We start from the raw sequence: 15,784 nt of genomic DNA, 5'->3' as shown, positions 1-15,784 counted from the left end.
CCCAATACCTCCAATAGTTAATTTTATATGTGAACCATTCCTTTAACAGCTTCCAAGTATTAACTGCGCACATAATAATCATAATACAACAGAATAAGTCAAGTGGTTGAATGTTCGATTAGGGTAAATCCAGGAGTGATGCCGCGGCAGGGAAGATGCCGCACCTGTCGTAGTTACTACACTTCCACACAGATCGCAGCACGGGTCGAGCAGAACGTGCGTTTTGTATCCACGAAGCGACGCCATGTTAGTAATCCGGGATAGCTGCTACATTACGCTTGTAACAGTCGATTTTTTATGTAAAGCAAGGGGTTTTGACTCGAAAAACTTTAATGAAGGTATGTGAAAAGCTTTGTTACTACTTGTGTTTATAAGTTTATTTCTTAATATAGTTTTATGAACTTCTCTATTGTGTTGTGAATCTTGTGATGTACAAGCATGGTAAAAAAAACCGTTTCCTTACTGCAGTTCGTGAGTGCAGCATATCTCCTTGAACATTTGAAAAGATGCCACGCAAAAATAAAGGAGAGATGCCGCAGTGTCAAAAGTATATTTCTTAAGTCTATTTACTCACGAATAGCTACAGAATGATTTATTTAATGTGTTTTTATATATATTTGCCGTGGTTTAATAAATTTGAAAACTGTATAATTTTTTGGATTTATAATTAGAAAAACTTCACACATGATACAAATTTTATGTCATAATAAGTAGATCAAAATAAACGATATGTATATGCTATAAAATAAAAAAGACCAAATTACATTATCACTTATGTATTTAATTTTATTTCAAATAAGGATATAACTTATATCCTAATAAATATTTTGTATTTGTTTCAGGAAAATGCCTAATTGCTACCGAAGGAAGTCAGAACGAGCAAGTTGGTCAGAAGAAACTTTGAAAGAAGCCGTTTCCAGAGTGAAGGCAGGGGACATAGGCAAGAGAGAGGCAGAGAGTTATTATGGCATTCCAGCCCGGACCATATCTCGGAGGATTGAGAGGAACGACTGCACAAAGAAAGGTCTTGGACCAGAAGGTACATTGGGTACAGAAAATGAGAAAAGACTTGTTCGTCACATCCAAAATTTTTGCAAAGTTGGATTTGCTCCTGACAGACAAACCGTCCGTGTTTTAGCCTACATGTTCGCCGAAAAATTGAACATTAAAAATAAATTTTCTAGGGAATCTGAAATGGCAGGGTATGCTTGGTTGAACTCCTTTCTCAAGAGAAATCCGTAACTAACAATAAGACAAGCCGAAGGTCTTTCTATTGCAAGAGGTGTAGGGATGAATCGTGACGAGACATTCCATTTTTTTAGAATGCTACAATCAGTGTTAGAGGAGTATAATCTGATGGACAAACCAGGGCACATTTTTAACGTTGACGAATCGGGATTCCCTCTCATTAACAAACCAGGGAAAGTGTTAGCAAGTAAAGGTTCCAGAAATGTCCACACATTGACACCTAAAGAAAGGGGAAATCTCATTCCAGAGTACAAATCAAAGTAAAACAGATCCTACACCATCCACATCTAAAGAAACTCCAACAAAGCATCTCCATGATATAAGTCCACTCCCACAACTACCTCCTCTTCAGAAAAGAAGATTCAAACAATGTGCACAAATTCTTACCACAAGAGAAAATTTAGAAAGATTGAAAGAGAAAAAGAAAAACAAACCCATGCCAGCATCACTTGAGATAACCCAACCTGTGACTTCAGCTAAAGGAGTGAAGAGAAAGAAAACATCTCGTAAAGAATTTAACAAGAAAAATGCATGTGTTTCTGTTACTCAAACTGGTAATGGCATTGATAATATTTGTTGTGAATGTTGGGAGAACTATTACAAAACTACTTCCAAGGTGGACTGGATTCAGTGCAGCATGTGTGCAAAGTGGCTTCATGAGACGTGTACTTTGTACAACACATTATGTAATGAATGCGGAAGAGCATAAAAGAGAAAACTTAACTTACAACAAAAAAATAAAGTGCGGCATCTATCCTCATTGGTGCGGCATCTCTCCTGTAGGAAGTGTTATGCTGAGAAAAAACTAGCCCCAGAAAACATTCACTTATTTCGAGACATCTTGTAATTACTATAACTATGTTTTTTTTCTGATAAAGCACAAAATGTAGTCTATGTAACATTGTGTATGTAAAATTTTATTCAATATATTTTTTTCTATAGATTTTTTTCAAAATGTGCGGCATCTCTCCTGGAATTACCCTATCTTTTCAATGGTTTCAATAAATTATGGTTGAATGACACATCAAATAAAATATAATATTTAGCGCCAATTCCGGCAAGAAGTACTTAGTATTATGTTGAAGTAGCTTGGCTTCTGGGCTGTAGCCGTGTCCTTGGTGAATAATTCACCGACGTTTCGGTCGACATTGCAGTCGCCATCATCAGGGAGCAGTTACGTACTACTACTACGTTGTACAGAGTTACAGTATATTTCTTGTAGCATTACAGTCTGTTTCTTGAGAACTGGTTACCAAAGGAATCCAACGTAAAATTACAGGAATTTTTTTTTTGACGTGACAACGTCTAATAAATCGATGAACGACGTCTGCACGCACGAAAAATTGTCCCGTTACGCACATTTTTCCGTTACGCTGTGTCCCGTTACGCTCATTTTACGCTTGCGCCGCATCTATCTCTCTTCCACTCGATTGGCCTATGCGTCCGAGGAGAAGAAAGACAGCGGCAGCACACAACTTACATCTACACGTGAACTGTTTCGTCGACTGTTTATAAAGTGAAGTGAAAAGTTAATGTGGTTTTCATTGCTTATTACAACAACAATTTCGGCAATAAAGGTTAATTATTCTTGCATTTTATAAATCTGACTACTAGTATAATTTCAAGTATTTATTCTTTTATTATTAAAATAAAAATTATTCAATTTTATTTATAAAAGTATGCATACATTTCATCAATGTTTTGTTATGACGTTGTCACGTTAAACTATCGTCCGTAAACCGACTTTACAGAAAACCAATTTTTTAACCTGTAGGGTGGATAAGGCGGGGCTGAGGTTAAAGGAGGGGAATGAGGGGAGGAAAGGGAAGATCCTGGGTTTGGATTCGTCACGAGGAGACCTGATGCGCCCGCGGCATGGTCACGTGTTCGATCCTCGTTCGGGACAGTCCGTCCGTGAGAGATCAGCGACCCTCACACCCAGACATACTGCCCCTCCTCTCCCCTCTCCAACCATCTTCAAACAATACTTGAAGCATTCCCCGCGCAGCTGTTCAAGGTCAACGACCGCCCACTTCTCGCGAGACCGGGAGAGATGGCGCAGTGGCTTAAGCTGTGTTTACGATTGATTTCCTTAAGAATTATAACCTAACATCGAGCACACGATCAACTAAAAACTACATTTTCTTGTTTATGATTGACATAGAAGTCGTTAATTCCAACCAATCACAGCACAAAAAACACTGTCGGCTATTGTTAGAAATGGAGAAGCAGGTTTGAAATAGGTTATTGACAAATGGGATATCTATATTACTTGTATCATTACATCATATTCTACTTAAATATCAAATTCTGTTGCATAAGAATGTTCACTCATGTCTAAATTAATTTGTAATTACAAATATACGAATTATAACCAAAAATACTGCCTCACTCGGTCCAATACCAAGACATAAACTTCCGGCTGAAAGGTTCCGGTTTCTTGTGATTGGTCGCTTCCCTTACGTCTTAACGAAAAATATAAAATATAACCATTCCTGTTGTCTTAAGTCATCATATGGTTTGCACACGACCCGTCAAAATTCACACACGACAATCATAAACCATTCCACTAGTTTACATAGAGTCATATGGTAAGTACACGACTAAGTCATAATTCTTAATTCTTAATTTTCAATCGTAAACCCACCTTTAGACTTGACTCCTTCAAGCCTTGACACCGAACACAACAAACACTCAACTCGACATTCCTAGGGACAAAAGTCTCAAGTGGCAAAAGATGATTGCCATATGCACACATATTAATCTGGTTCATCAAAAAAAAGGTGTGGGGTGTTGTCTGTAAATTCGGTTTACGGACGATAATTTCACGTGATAATTTCATAAGAAAACATTTATGAAAAATTGCATACTTTTTAACTATCAAATATTATTTACAGTTTTTTGCAAATTTATTTTAAATAATTTGTTTAAATATAGTCACGAACTATTAGTTAAAAAGCCCGCCTTAACGTGTTTGATATTATAGAAGATTTTCTCGCACGGTGGTTGGCCGGTTCTTGCACTCTCGGATCAGGCGGAACGTGACAATGAGTCATGCTTTTTCGTGCGTGCAGCCGGCGTTCATAGATTTACAAGACGTTATCACGTCAAAAATCTCACCAGAACAAATTTCAGCAGAAATACCAAATGCCACTGATCCAGAGCTATTTCAAATAGTTACCAAAAACATGAGTCATGTCCCATGTGGCTTACTGAACAAAATTTCACCGGGCATGTCTGGCGGAAATGCCCGGAAAGATACTCGGGAGACTTTCATACTGGGACTTTGCAGGCAATGATGGATATCTACTCTATCGTTGACAATTGTTGGGAGTGAAATTTTAGTTTTCCAGCTGCTAGCGCGCATGCGCCAACGGAAGTACATGAATACGGATGTTACACACTGAAAACAATTTTCCTGTACTTCTACAAAAGATTCCTTTGGAAACTAGTTGTCAAAAATAAGTTTGTGATACTATAAAAAAAAATTATAACTTTGTACAACACATGGCTATGATCATATTTCAATGTATGAAATACGTGACTTGGTGTTAGCTTTTGGACATACGCCATTCCTAAGCACATGGATGTCTGTAGAAGGAAACTAAAAAAAAAAAAACACAAATTAAGCAAAAAATTGCTGTTGTCAACAGGATATAAACACCACATAATATTCCATAACCGGAAACGAATGGGAGTGTTTCAAGTTTAATGTACCTCGAAAAAGTGAAATCGATAAATGTTCCAATCGAGTGGAAGAGAGATAGATGCGGCGCAAGCGTACAATGAGCGTAACGGGACAAAGCGTAACATGACAAAGCGTAACGGGACAATGAGTCATCCTTTTTCGTGCGTGCAGCCGGCGTTCATCGATTTATTAGACGCTGTCACGTCAAAAAAAAATCTTAAAACCCTGAACACATCAGATGACGCGGCGTGTGTATGGCTTTCTGTATTGCAACACGGTGATGGTGAGGTAGGAAGGAACTCAGAACCACGTCGCAGTCTGCCGTTCTGCTGGCTGTTGTGGACTCTACGGGACAATCAGAGGGATTCTATCACAGACGAGAGAGCCACACCCGAAGTTCCCCGAAGTTCATGCTCGTTTTTTTTTTCCATACCACATCAGGTGTATCTATTTGGGGAAAGAAAAAAATTCACGGGCATTTATTTATTCTCCAAATGCGCGGGTTTCACTTATAAGATGTCATTCTTAAAATTTGCAAGAAGTAATTTAAAGAATTATCCAGTAAATGAAGATAAAACGGTATCTCATTTTTTTAGTCAAAAGAAGCATATGATAGTTTAGCTTCTTTATAAATTCTTTAAAATCATTTTATGGTTTCTTAGCAAATAACTTTTTAATATTTAGCTATCCAGCGCTTGGAAACCGTTTACCTAATTTCACAGCATCTTTAATGTAGCTATCCTAACAAAATCAACCGTCAACAATGTTTTAAAGTATTTATAACTAGCTAAACCCGGCCACGCTTTGCTGTGGCACAGTTTAATATTAATTCATTGTTTAATTTAATATTTTACTGTGCATGGCTGTGGAATGTAATAGAATAAATAAAAATGTGTTTAGCTTAAATATTTTTATTGTAAAGCTAATGGAAGGACTACATTCCTTGTTTTCCCATTTTTGCATAAACATATAGATCAGATGGTTTACCGACTCTGGAGCACCCGACATATAACTGTCCATGAGAGAAGCATTCATTTTCTAAATTCAAACCGCACACTTGCAAAGATTGTCCTTGTGCTTTATTGATGGTCATAGCGAACGCAAGGCGTATTGGAAATTGAAGTCGTTTGAACTCGAACGCCATATCTGTCGGAATAAGTGGCATTCGTGGAAGTAATACGTCTTCACCTTTATAAAGTCCAATCAAAATTGTTGCTTCAATAAGATTATCCATTAATTTTTTAACTACTAATCGTGTACCATAACATAATTTAGGCTGACAGATATTTCGAAGCAATATAATTGGCACACCAATTTTCAAATTCAAAATATGTGGTGGTAATCCTGGAACATCGAGTGAAATGAGAAATTCCGTTGGAAAGTTCACTGCTTCATTTTGGTGCACTACTGAATCAATAGATTTGTATGTCATTGTTTCACCTTCGATTCTGTTTATAATACTATTGTTCATATCGTGTACGTCAACATTTTTAGCCGCTAGAATGGCTCTTTCGCTCAACCATGCATGATTTTTGAATTTTGTTTCGATGTTTTGAAATACCTTGTCTACTAATTCCTCTTTTGAATCTACGATGTTGCATAAATCAGATGATAAGCTGATTTTTCCTGTTTCTGGATTTGTAGGTACAGTGCCGTTACCAACTTCAATTAATTGTCTTGAAAATATGACTGCTGTTGGATCGTTCTGAAGTTTAACTCGCATATTCGTGGTTAAATGCATTTTTTTTACTGTGCTCCAAAAATTTGAATATTTTTTTAATTTAAACGTATTTTTATCAATAGAGTCGAAAGAATATACTTTCAAATTAAATAAAGTTTTTTATTCTTTCTTGAAATATATATATATATATATATATATATATATTTGTGTAAATTATAGTCGTCAAGGCACAATGGTCGAGTAGCCTGATGTGCTTGAACTTCGACAATATGGTACGGCATCGTCGAGCGTGGTCACAACTAAGTTGGGTGACCATGATATTTAGTTATAGAAACTTTTTTTCCGACTTTTCCGGTGGATTTTCCCAAACTTTTATTTCATATAAACACTCTTCTGTTAAGATGCAATGTTCTGTAAAAATTTCAATCCAAACCATCGTATACTTTCCGAGTTTTGCGGCCAAATACATACGGAAGCTAAATTTTTATATATATAGATGTAGTTAACCTAACCTAAATGACCATTAGTATAGAGCCTTCGTAATTTTTATAAACATGTTAGATACAAAATGATTCAGTATTTAAAAAATCAATCAGAAATAGCATAATTCCTTACCTGAAAATTACAAGTTGCGTAAAATTGCAAGGGGACATATTTATTTACAATGATCCAAAAAAAAAAAAAAAAAACCGAAGATGCACGATCGGACGTTTGGATCTCTCGTCTGTGAAAAGATGGCTTCCCTTCGATATCTCCGTAAGGACGGTCGCCGGCGGACGAGGCTGTCTTCCGGCTTCGAGGCACGCGACACGGGGTTAACTCAGCCGCTGGTGATTGGCCGCGTAATAATCCCCACCCCCCTTTCCTCCGCAGCTAGCACCTGACCCATCCCCCCCTCTTCCCGCAACCCTTCTAGAAGTGGCACGCACCGAGGTAGTTACTCATCCGCGGTGGAATTAATTGCCGGGGAGATACAGAAACGGACGTTATTAATTTCTCAGGCCGTCAGCGCTGCCGTGTCTCGGCGGACGCGGTCGATGATTAAACAATTATCCTCCCCTTAAACAATCCCTCTGCAATTAAATGCCTTCCCGTTTCAAATAGGCGTCGATTTCCATCGTTGAGGGAGTCAGGTAATTTGGCGCCGGTTTTAAGCGAGTATCACCCGTACGCTACTTGTTTTGTTTTTTTTTTTGATCGAGGCCGCGATCGTGGGAATGAAAAAAAAAAGTGCTTGACGTTTCGGCACGCAATGTTACAGCCATATTCAATCGCGAATTAACGATTGTTAATACCCTTTGAAGATGGCTGCAACTAGCCATGACGAAATGTTGGGGCCAGTTCATCATTTATTCGTACGCGACCTCAAATCAGTTCATCATTTTGCTTTGACGCCAAGAAGTAGCACGTGACTATGGCTAAGAATATCTACGATCTATGCTCAAGTTTGCCTTGAATGTGACAGTGTATAGTGTAATCGTACTCATGACTTTACCAGTATTCGAATCCTTTACCTCGTCACCCGAAAAAAAAATTGTTGCATAGGGGCCTTTGGCTACGGTAACCGTTATTAATTTGAGGGTTTCTGGAGGTTTTTCCTTTAAACGTATGTACACACATAACTTAACTTTTAAAGCACATATTTTCGTGTGCAACATCTTAGCTGTCGGTACACGGCATTTTATATCAGTAATTTCGTGAAAATAACGGAAGTCGCATGAATCGGAAATGTGTAACAACGGTGCTACCATCTGTGACGGATGGCGCTATCCAAAGTTGACAAAGCCAAATGGAAACTTTATAGTATTAACTGTTTAGTGGATTTAACATGATGGGCATTATTTTAATAAAATTCCTTGTCGAAAATCAGTTCCAATTTCGTTGTTTAGAATTTTTTTAAGTAATTTTCACTTTAATCGGAGAAATTTCAATAAATAGTTTGACATTTCGCTTTGCAAATCGAAATACTCGATAGTCGACGTAGCACCCCCGGCAACGAATTCTAGCGGTGGGTGCGGAAACTATATTAGATTCGCGTCCAGAAATGTAGTTGAAATCACCATTTTCGTATGTATTTATCACGCTCGGCAATATGTTTAAGATTTCTATGTTAAAATTTGTGTTATAATTTCTTATTTAAGATGTATTTTCAATTTTAAAACACATAAATTTTCTCGTTACCGAGGTTGGATGTTAATCAACTCTGGCGAGTAATGAAAGACTTGCTGATATGTTTTTTTCCCCATATTACCAGAATTAACTCCAAATACGTGCACACAAATAAGTCTGTGTCTAGTGTCTATCGATTACTACCACAATCAACCTACCGAGTGGGTTGCATTTGATTAGTTCATTAGAATTTTTCAAATAAATTTATTGGTATAATTTCCTTCTGGTGTGTCTACCCACAATAAAATTAAAAATCAGTTCAAATGTGTAATTTTTTTTTGCATTATTTGCAATTTTCAAGTAACGAAACGAATTTTGCCCATCATTAGTAATGGACAGAAAACGCAATAATTAGCGGTTTCAGTGTCATCCACTGTAGAATCCACATATGCAGTGTGGTGAATGCCGCTTGCTCATTGGCTACTGACTTGTGAGGCCTGTACAACTTGGATGCTTGTGATTCGATACTATTTTTGTTGAAGTATTTCCATTGACTCGGTGGCCTTCAAATAAACTGTATTCCAATCACTGAAGTAGCATGAAAGAAAACTAGTTTGGATTTAAACGTATCCTTAAATGAATTATGGATTTTTTCACATGGCGGGTCGGATCGTCAGGGTGGCATCTGCACGATCTTCTTCCGTAGGACGACTGCCTCTGCTCTTCGCAATCAGGCCCTTATTTACTCGCTATAGAGACCTAGACCATTCTCGTATAAACTTCTGGTTGCTCGCGACAATGGTGGACTTCCGATGACGTCACATCCCCTGTTGATATTGGAGGCTTTTATTTTTTACACTATGACACGTTTTACTTGGGTGCGTGCCGGGTTGCTTATACCACAGGCGTCCGGCAAACGAAGCACCCAGGGTTGCCTACACCACAGGCTTCGGCATCGCTAAAGCTGGCACTAGCGACAGAGTAGGGGACACATCCAAGAATGTTTGGGAAGGGGGAAGGGGGGTGTTCACTTCAAGCCGTAACATTATAAACAACATTGTTTAACCCTAATTTTGTTCAAGATATCATTTTTACGATTTATCCTAATGAGTTTCTTTCAAGCTTTTAAAAAACCCTCTATATTTAGCCTTCATTCAGCTACGGTTTTTGTTGCTATTAGCCAATAGTTAATCCGAGAATATTTATTGGTTGAATACAGTGTCAAATTTGTCCATATTTTTATCTTATTTTCTTATTTCTCATTGCATTAAATATATATATTCCCGTTACAGCTTTTAATTATTAACTATTGCCTATTTATGGACGCTTATGTTCTTTGTAAATGAATTAATTTCTAGTGTAGTTACAATCATAGAGATTTTACATCAAAAATTGGTTCTGCATTCCCATTAGTAAAAATATGTTCTAATGCAAAAATTGAATAATGTGGCATTAATAAGTTTATATAAAAATTGGTTGTGATAATAAAAATACAATAATCAAGTTAAGTAAAAAACCTGCTGGATGCATGATAATAAGCTTTCGCGCTAGATTTTAATTTACGACATCTGACATTTTTAATATGATTCTTTTCCGATTGCCCAAATTTTGTCAGGTACTGGTAAGTGGGCTGCGTTGTGAAGATAGCAGTAATTTCCTGTCATTCACTTTTGCCTTATTGACCTAGAAAAGAAAACGACTTATAACGCAATAGATTCATGTGGAAAACCGTCCAAATTTTTACGACCCATACTATTATTATTATTTTTTTACCATGCCGGTTCTGAAGACACTCCGCCTGTGGTGATTCACAAAGAATGGCCAATGGGGTGTAATTGATGCAAATTGCGAAGGAGAAGGAAATGAAAAAAGGGAATACAGAAACGCGGAACGGTTTTCCTTCCATCGTCCAGGCGTTTAACGAAAACGGAATTCTTTGTTGTTTCTTAAAATTTCGCCCCTTACCCTCCCCCCCCCCCCCCCCCCCCCCTTCACGGGTCGAGGAGGAAGTATAACCATCTCGCGTGATTTCAGTTCATCGTCGGAGCCGAGCCTAATTCATTCCTCTGAGGGAATCAACGACGATGTTTTAATAATTCCTCTTTGTCCCTGCCCTACAATCTCCCCAAGAATTATATCTGCCATTCTCCTTTACTTGGCTTCAAACAATCCCGGTTCACGAAACCACACAAAAAATATAGTGCAATTTCTTTTATACAAGCTTTCTTCCTCTCTAACGAAAATGAGAAGTAATTTTTGTACTCGGAAACGTTAGGTTAGAGTAATGAATAAACCTGCATGAATATATGTTTAATCCAAAACTATTTTTTTTCCAGCATAGAAAAATATTTTTTAACTAGTTAAATTTTTTTTATATTTCTTTTTTTTTTTAATTTTCACACAGTAAGCCGCGTCATTACTTTCTTTGCCTTTTCCTCGCCAATTTTCTTTTCACTCCGTCTATATTTAGCCCTGAATCTTTTTTTCACCATCTCTCCAGGGCAAAAGCCAATTACGGACCGTTCCAACAGTGAAAGCGTAATATAATTAATATTTTCGCTCCTCATTGACACCAGCTCCAGGCTTCGGCTGTCGCAGCTTCGTTCCTCCGTCTTTCAAACGGCGTTAATCGAGTTCCTTTGGGGAGGTTCGCTGATCGAATATCGAATGAGATCGAGATACGCCAGCTGCACAGGCCGTACTCATTTGGCTGCCAATTAAACGCGCACTCGTGAGCCGAGATTAAAAGATACGGCTAGCTGTGTCTTTCACACCTGCGCCTTTCCAGAGAGGTCTTAGAATTTTCAAAAAAGAAACATTCAAGTTGGAGATCATTTAATTTTTTTTTCCTGTTTTCTTTGTGTTCCTGGGACTGAATTAATCTAATTATTGCACGAACGTATTGGTATCATGAAATATAACTCCTTAAATAATTTGATTTGGCTACTAGTTTTTTTTTTCGTTTTCGATAAGACTTTTTTTATTAATGTTTACATATATATGATAAATACAAATATATATATTTACCTCATATATTTGTGTACTGCAAGAAATAAAACAGTGGTATCTTTATTTATTAAGAATGCTACGCATATATAATGTAGTGCAACCAATGTTTAAATAAGCCATTTATCGCGAAGATCAAGATCAACTATATATTATGAGTTGTCTGAAAAAATCTTTGTTTAGCTGAAAAACACAAAGATTAGCGAAAAGTGTGTCAATGTTCCCTGTTAAACCAGTACATTTGCTAACAACTGTAATTTTTTTCTTATGTATTACTGATTAAATGTCCTTACTTATCTAATTGTCTGTTTTTCAATATTTAATTTTATTGACTAATATAATCTTTTTCAAACTATTATTTTTTATTTATGACATACCTAACTCTGCTAAATAAAATAATGTCAAACTAATGCATTGTATAAAAAGTAATTTGAAATATTTAAATTTATAATTAGTAGTATATATTGGGGCTCCGAGCGCAGGAATAAGATTGAGAAGCTTGAGCCGATATACGCCATATTGATTGTGAAGTCAAGTGGGCCATCTTGAACGACATTAACAATAATCTTTGGTCTTAACCTTTGACTTGAACTTTTACCTTTATCTTTATCTTTGACCTTGAACTTTGACCTTTACCTTTGACCATGACCATGGGACCTTGACCCTGGCGGTCATCTTGAATTATGCCATCTTGAATTCAGCTTTCTTGAACTCAGCCATCGTGACAACGAGCGCTCCATTCCTTAATGTTTCACTTTATGTTAGGTCACCATCTTGGATTTTAGAAACGTAATTTTCGTAATGGTTTTCATATCAAAAATCTGTAATTTTTAAGCTAAAAAACACTAAAAATTTGACACTTTACAAAAAACTAAAAATAATAAATTTTAATAACAATACAGTTATCTTACGGTACGTGGTTCAAACCTGGCGAAGTCATTTGATTAAAATTGGCGACAGATCCTTCCTCCCCGGAAGCTACCAGCAGACTGACTACACACCACTAATTCCAAAGTAGTTATTACGTCGCTCAGTATGATGTCATAACAGCAATTTTGTTTTCATCTGCTGGAGGACGCCATATTGGAGCCGATTAATTGTTTCAATCTGCTAGAGTGCGCTGCTACCATATTAGTTTAATTTTTACCCGCTAGAGAGCAGTAATTATTTATTTTACATGGCACCCGCCAACTTGTCAGCTGCCTTGGCCACTATTTTGGAATTCTGTATTTATTAAGCTTGAAATTTGGGGAAAATTCCTAATTACAACAAAATTACTTATAAAAATAATGATTGATTCGACTGATATCCATCCTCGGTTCGATCACTGAACAATGTGAGAAGGGTAATTTTAGATCAAAAAAATCTATTCAATAAAATATGGCAAAAAATCCTAAAAGCAGCTTAAGTTCCTAATTACCAGCCTCCAGTAAGCCGATTATAACATATTGGAAATTCTAAATAATTTACCATAACATTTAAAAAAAAATTTAACCTCGTAGCCTCGTTGGAAAGTAGACTCGTAATCTCGTAGCCTTGTAGTCTTGTAGTCTCCTGGCCAAAATTCGTTTGAGCAGTTGGAGCTTAAGACAGTTTGAGCCTACTGTATATAAGCGATTGTATCCTACTGATAGAATCGCAGCCTAAAGTGTTGTATGTTCGTGAAAATGTACGCCGTTTTAGTAAAATTCTCGTAGTCAAATCTGTAGTATTGTATCCTACTGATAAAATCGTATATCTCTCATGAGGAGTTCATGTCCGACCAACTGTGATTTTCGTTCAAATGTTCTACCTTTTAGTTAAATGTTCTTCACTGTTTATAAACGTTCACCTTTTTATCGAGTGTGCTTCTAAATGTGCTTCTTTTTTGTTGAATGTGCTTCCATTTTGTCAAATTTGCTTCCAAATATGTTTCCTTAATTTTAATGTACTTCCAAATGTGCTTCATTTTTGCAGAATGTGCTTCCTTTTTTCGATTGTGGTTCCTTTTTATCGAGTGGCTTCTTAATTTGGTACCTTTCTGTCTTATGTGGTTCCTTTTTGTCGAATGTTCTTCCAAATGAGCTTCCTTTTTTAAATGTGCTTCCAAATGTGCTTCCTTATTGTCGAATGTGCTTCTAATTGTGCTTCGTTTTTTTATATGCTTCCAAATGTCCTTTTTTTAAATTATGATTCCAAATCTGCAAAAATAAATGTTCAATAATTTGGAATATTCGAGAACATGTAAGGTGCTATGTATTTAAAGTTTCTAGAATGTTCCAGAAGCTTCTACAATGTTGCTAAATTTTTCAGAATGTAACCAATATATTTTCTCCATCTACGGCTGTAGGCTAAATTAAAACGGATATAATTTCATTTATGGAGGCTTGAATTTTTATTTTTTAAGTTTTAAATGTGCTCATGACTTAACATTTAAAAGAAAATGGGGCTCATGCGAGCGCTAGTAGTAAGATGTGCAGGGGTTGGCTATCGTCGAGAAAACTCATACAACAGTTCATATTAATTGCAGTGCAATAAAATCGTTAGTGAACTATTATTGCATCATTTGTATATTGCATGCGCTCCACTTTATCAATTTTAAATCTTAATAGTTAATTCACAGGTGTTAAAAAAATCACAAATTTTTAGGGTAATCTTTATAGGGTTAGAAATCTGAACGGGACAAGGAGAAATAATTTTATACTTTTGAGTACCTACATTAAAAAAATTAATAATATTTTTATATAATTATTTTTTTTCTGCTCATATATATTGTATGAGTGAAATTTTGCAATTTATTTAACTGATTTTTTTATAACAGATTAAATATCTTATTTATTCCTAACCCCATACAGAATGTAATGAAAATATGTGATTGTGAATTGTAAATTCCTATAAAAATACATGTAAGGTTTAAACCTAAAAAAAATGAGGTACTTTTCCAATGGATAATAGTAAGGAGACAATCCGTGATGGAAGCACCAAACGACAGTGTGTGTCAAATTAAATGCAAAGCCATCTATTGACAAAGTTCTAAACTAAACTGTTATCAGCGCCGTTAGTTCGCTAGTCACCGCGAGCTTTGCTAAGCGGACGGGTTCACCAAGGAGAAGGATTAGGAAGTTGCCCGTCCTTACTATATGACCGTGTGGCGGACGTTTCTCCGAGCCCTGTATGAGTGATATATGTACCGCCTGCGAGTACTGCGTATGCATCCAGCAGCACAGTACTGTTCTGCTCGTAGCCCAATGCTGCGAATATTGGGATTTTGCTCAAGAAAACCACACAAGTTTGTAACAAACAAACAAACAAACAAAACGTACAAAAGCATGTTAATATTCATTGTCAACCAGTCAAGCCCTTTGTACCCAGTATGTGCGGAAGAAGACACGGCAGAGCATGTTTTAAATGACTGTATCAAAACAGAAGATATTCGAGACCTATATACATGGAAAATGGCCCTGGAAGATGTAGACATCAAGAACATTATTCAAATAGTAAGAAATAAGAAGACCTATGACATATGGCGAAGCTACATTTTTGAATTATCAAAGAGGCTTGAACGTTTGGACAGCTGGATACACGAACAATTATTGATGGAAGATTTACTTTCCGATACGGAATAATTACGAAAATTTATCTGCGAATTCCTACACAAGTTTCTTGGCTGTTCTTCTTATGTATGCGTAATCGAATAGTCGGATTGAATTTAATTCTTGTATTTGAAAGGAAATGTATAAGAAGTATTAAACAAGCAATACAAACCAGACCTCTCTAAAAAAAAAAGGAATAAAATAATGACGGAAAAGCTATACCCTGGAAAATTGAATAAGTCAGATTAAAGGAACTGATTTATTATATAATATAAACTGTAATATATTATATAAAATATATAATCTTGTGTGTGTCTATTATAATTTGGGTACTACAATTAAAACACACTACTCTTGCAAACCTTGAAAAATGATTATATCCACAGTAGTTTTAAGTAATATACATAACCCATAAAAATGTTTTCTATAAGCAATAAGATAATCTGTCAACAAGTTCTAAACTATGTTCAAAGATTTAAG

Source organism: Bacillus rossius, chromosome 13 (assembly GCF_032445375.1).
Source record: "Bacillus rossius redtenbacheri isolate Brsri chromosome 13, Brsri_v3, whole genome shotgun sequence".
Classification (NCBI taxonomy): Eukaryota; Metazoa; Arthropoda; class Insecta; order Phasmatodea; family Bacillidae; genus Bacillus; species Bacillus rossius.
The sequence above is the reverse complement of the archived record's forward strand: the minus strand, read 5'-3'. Positions refer to the sequence as shown.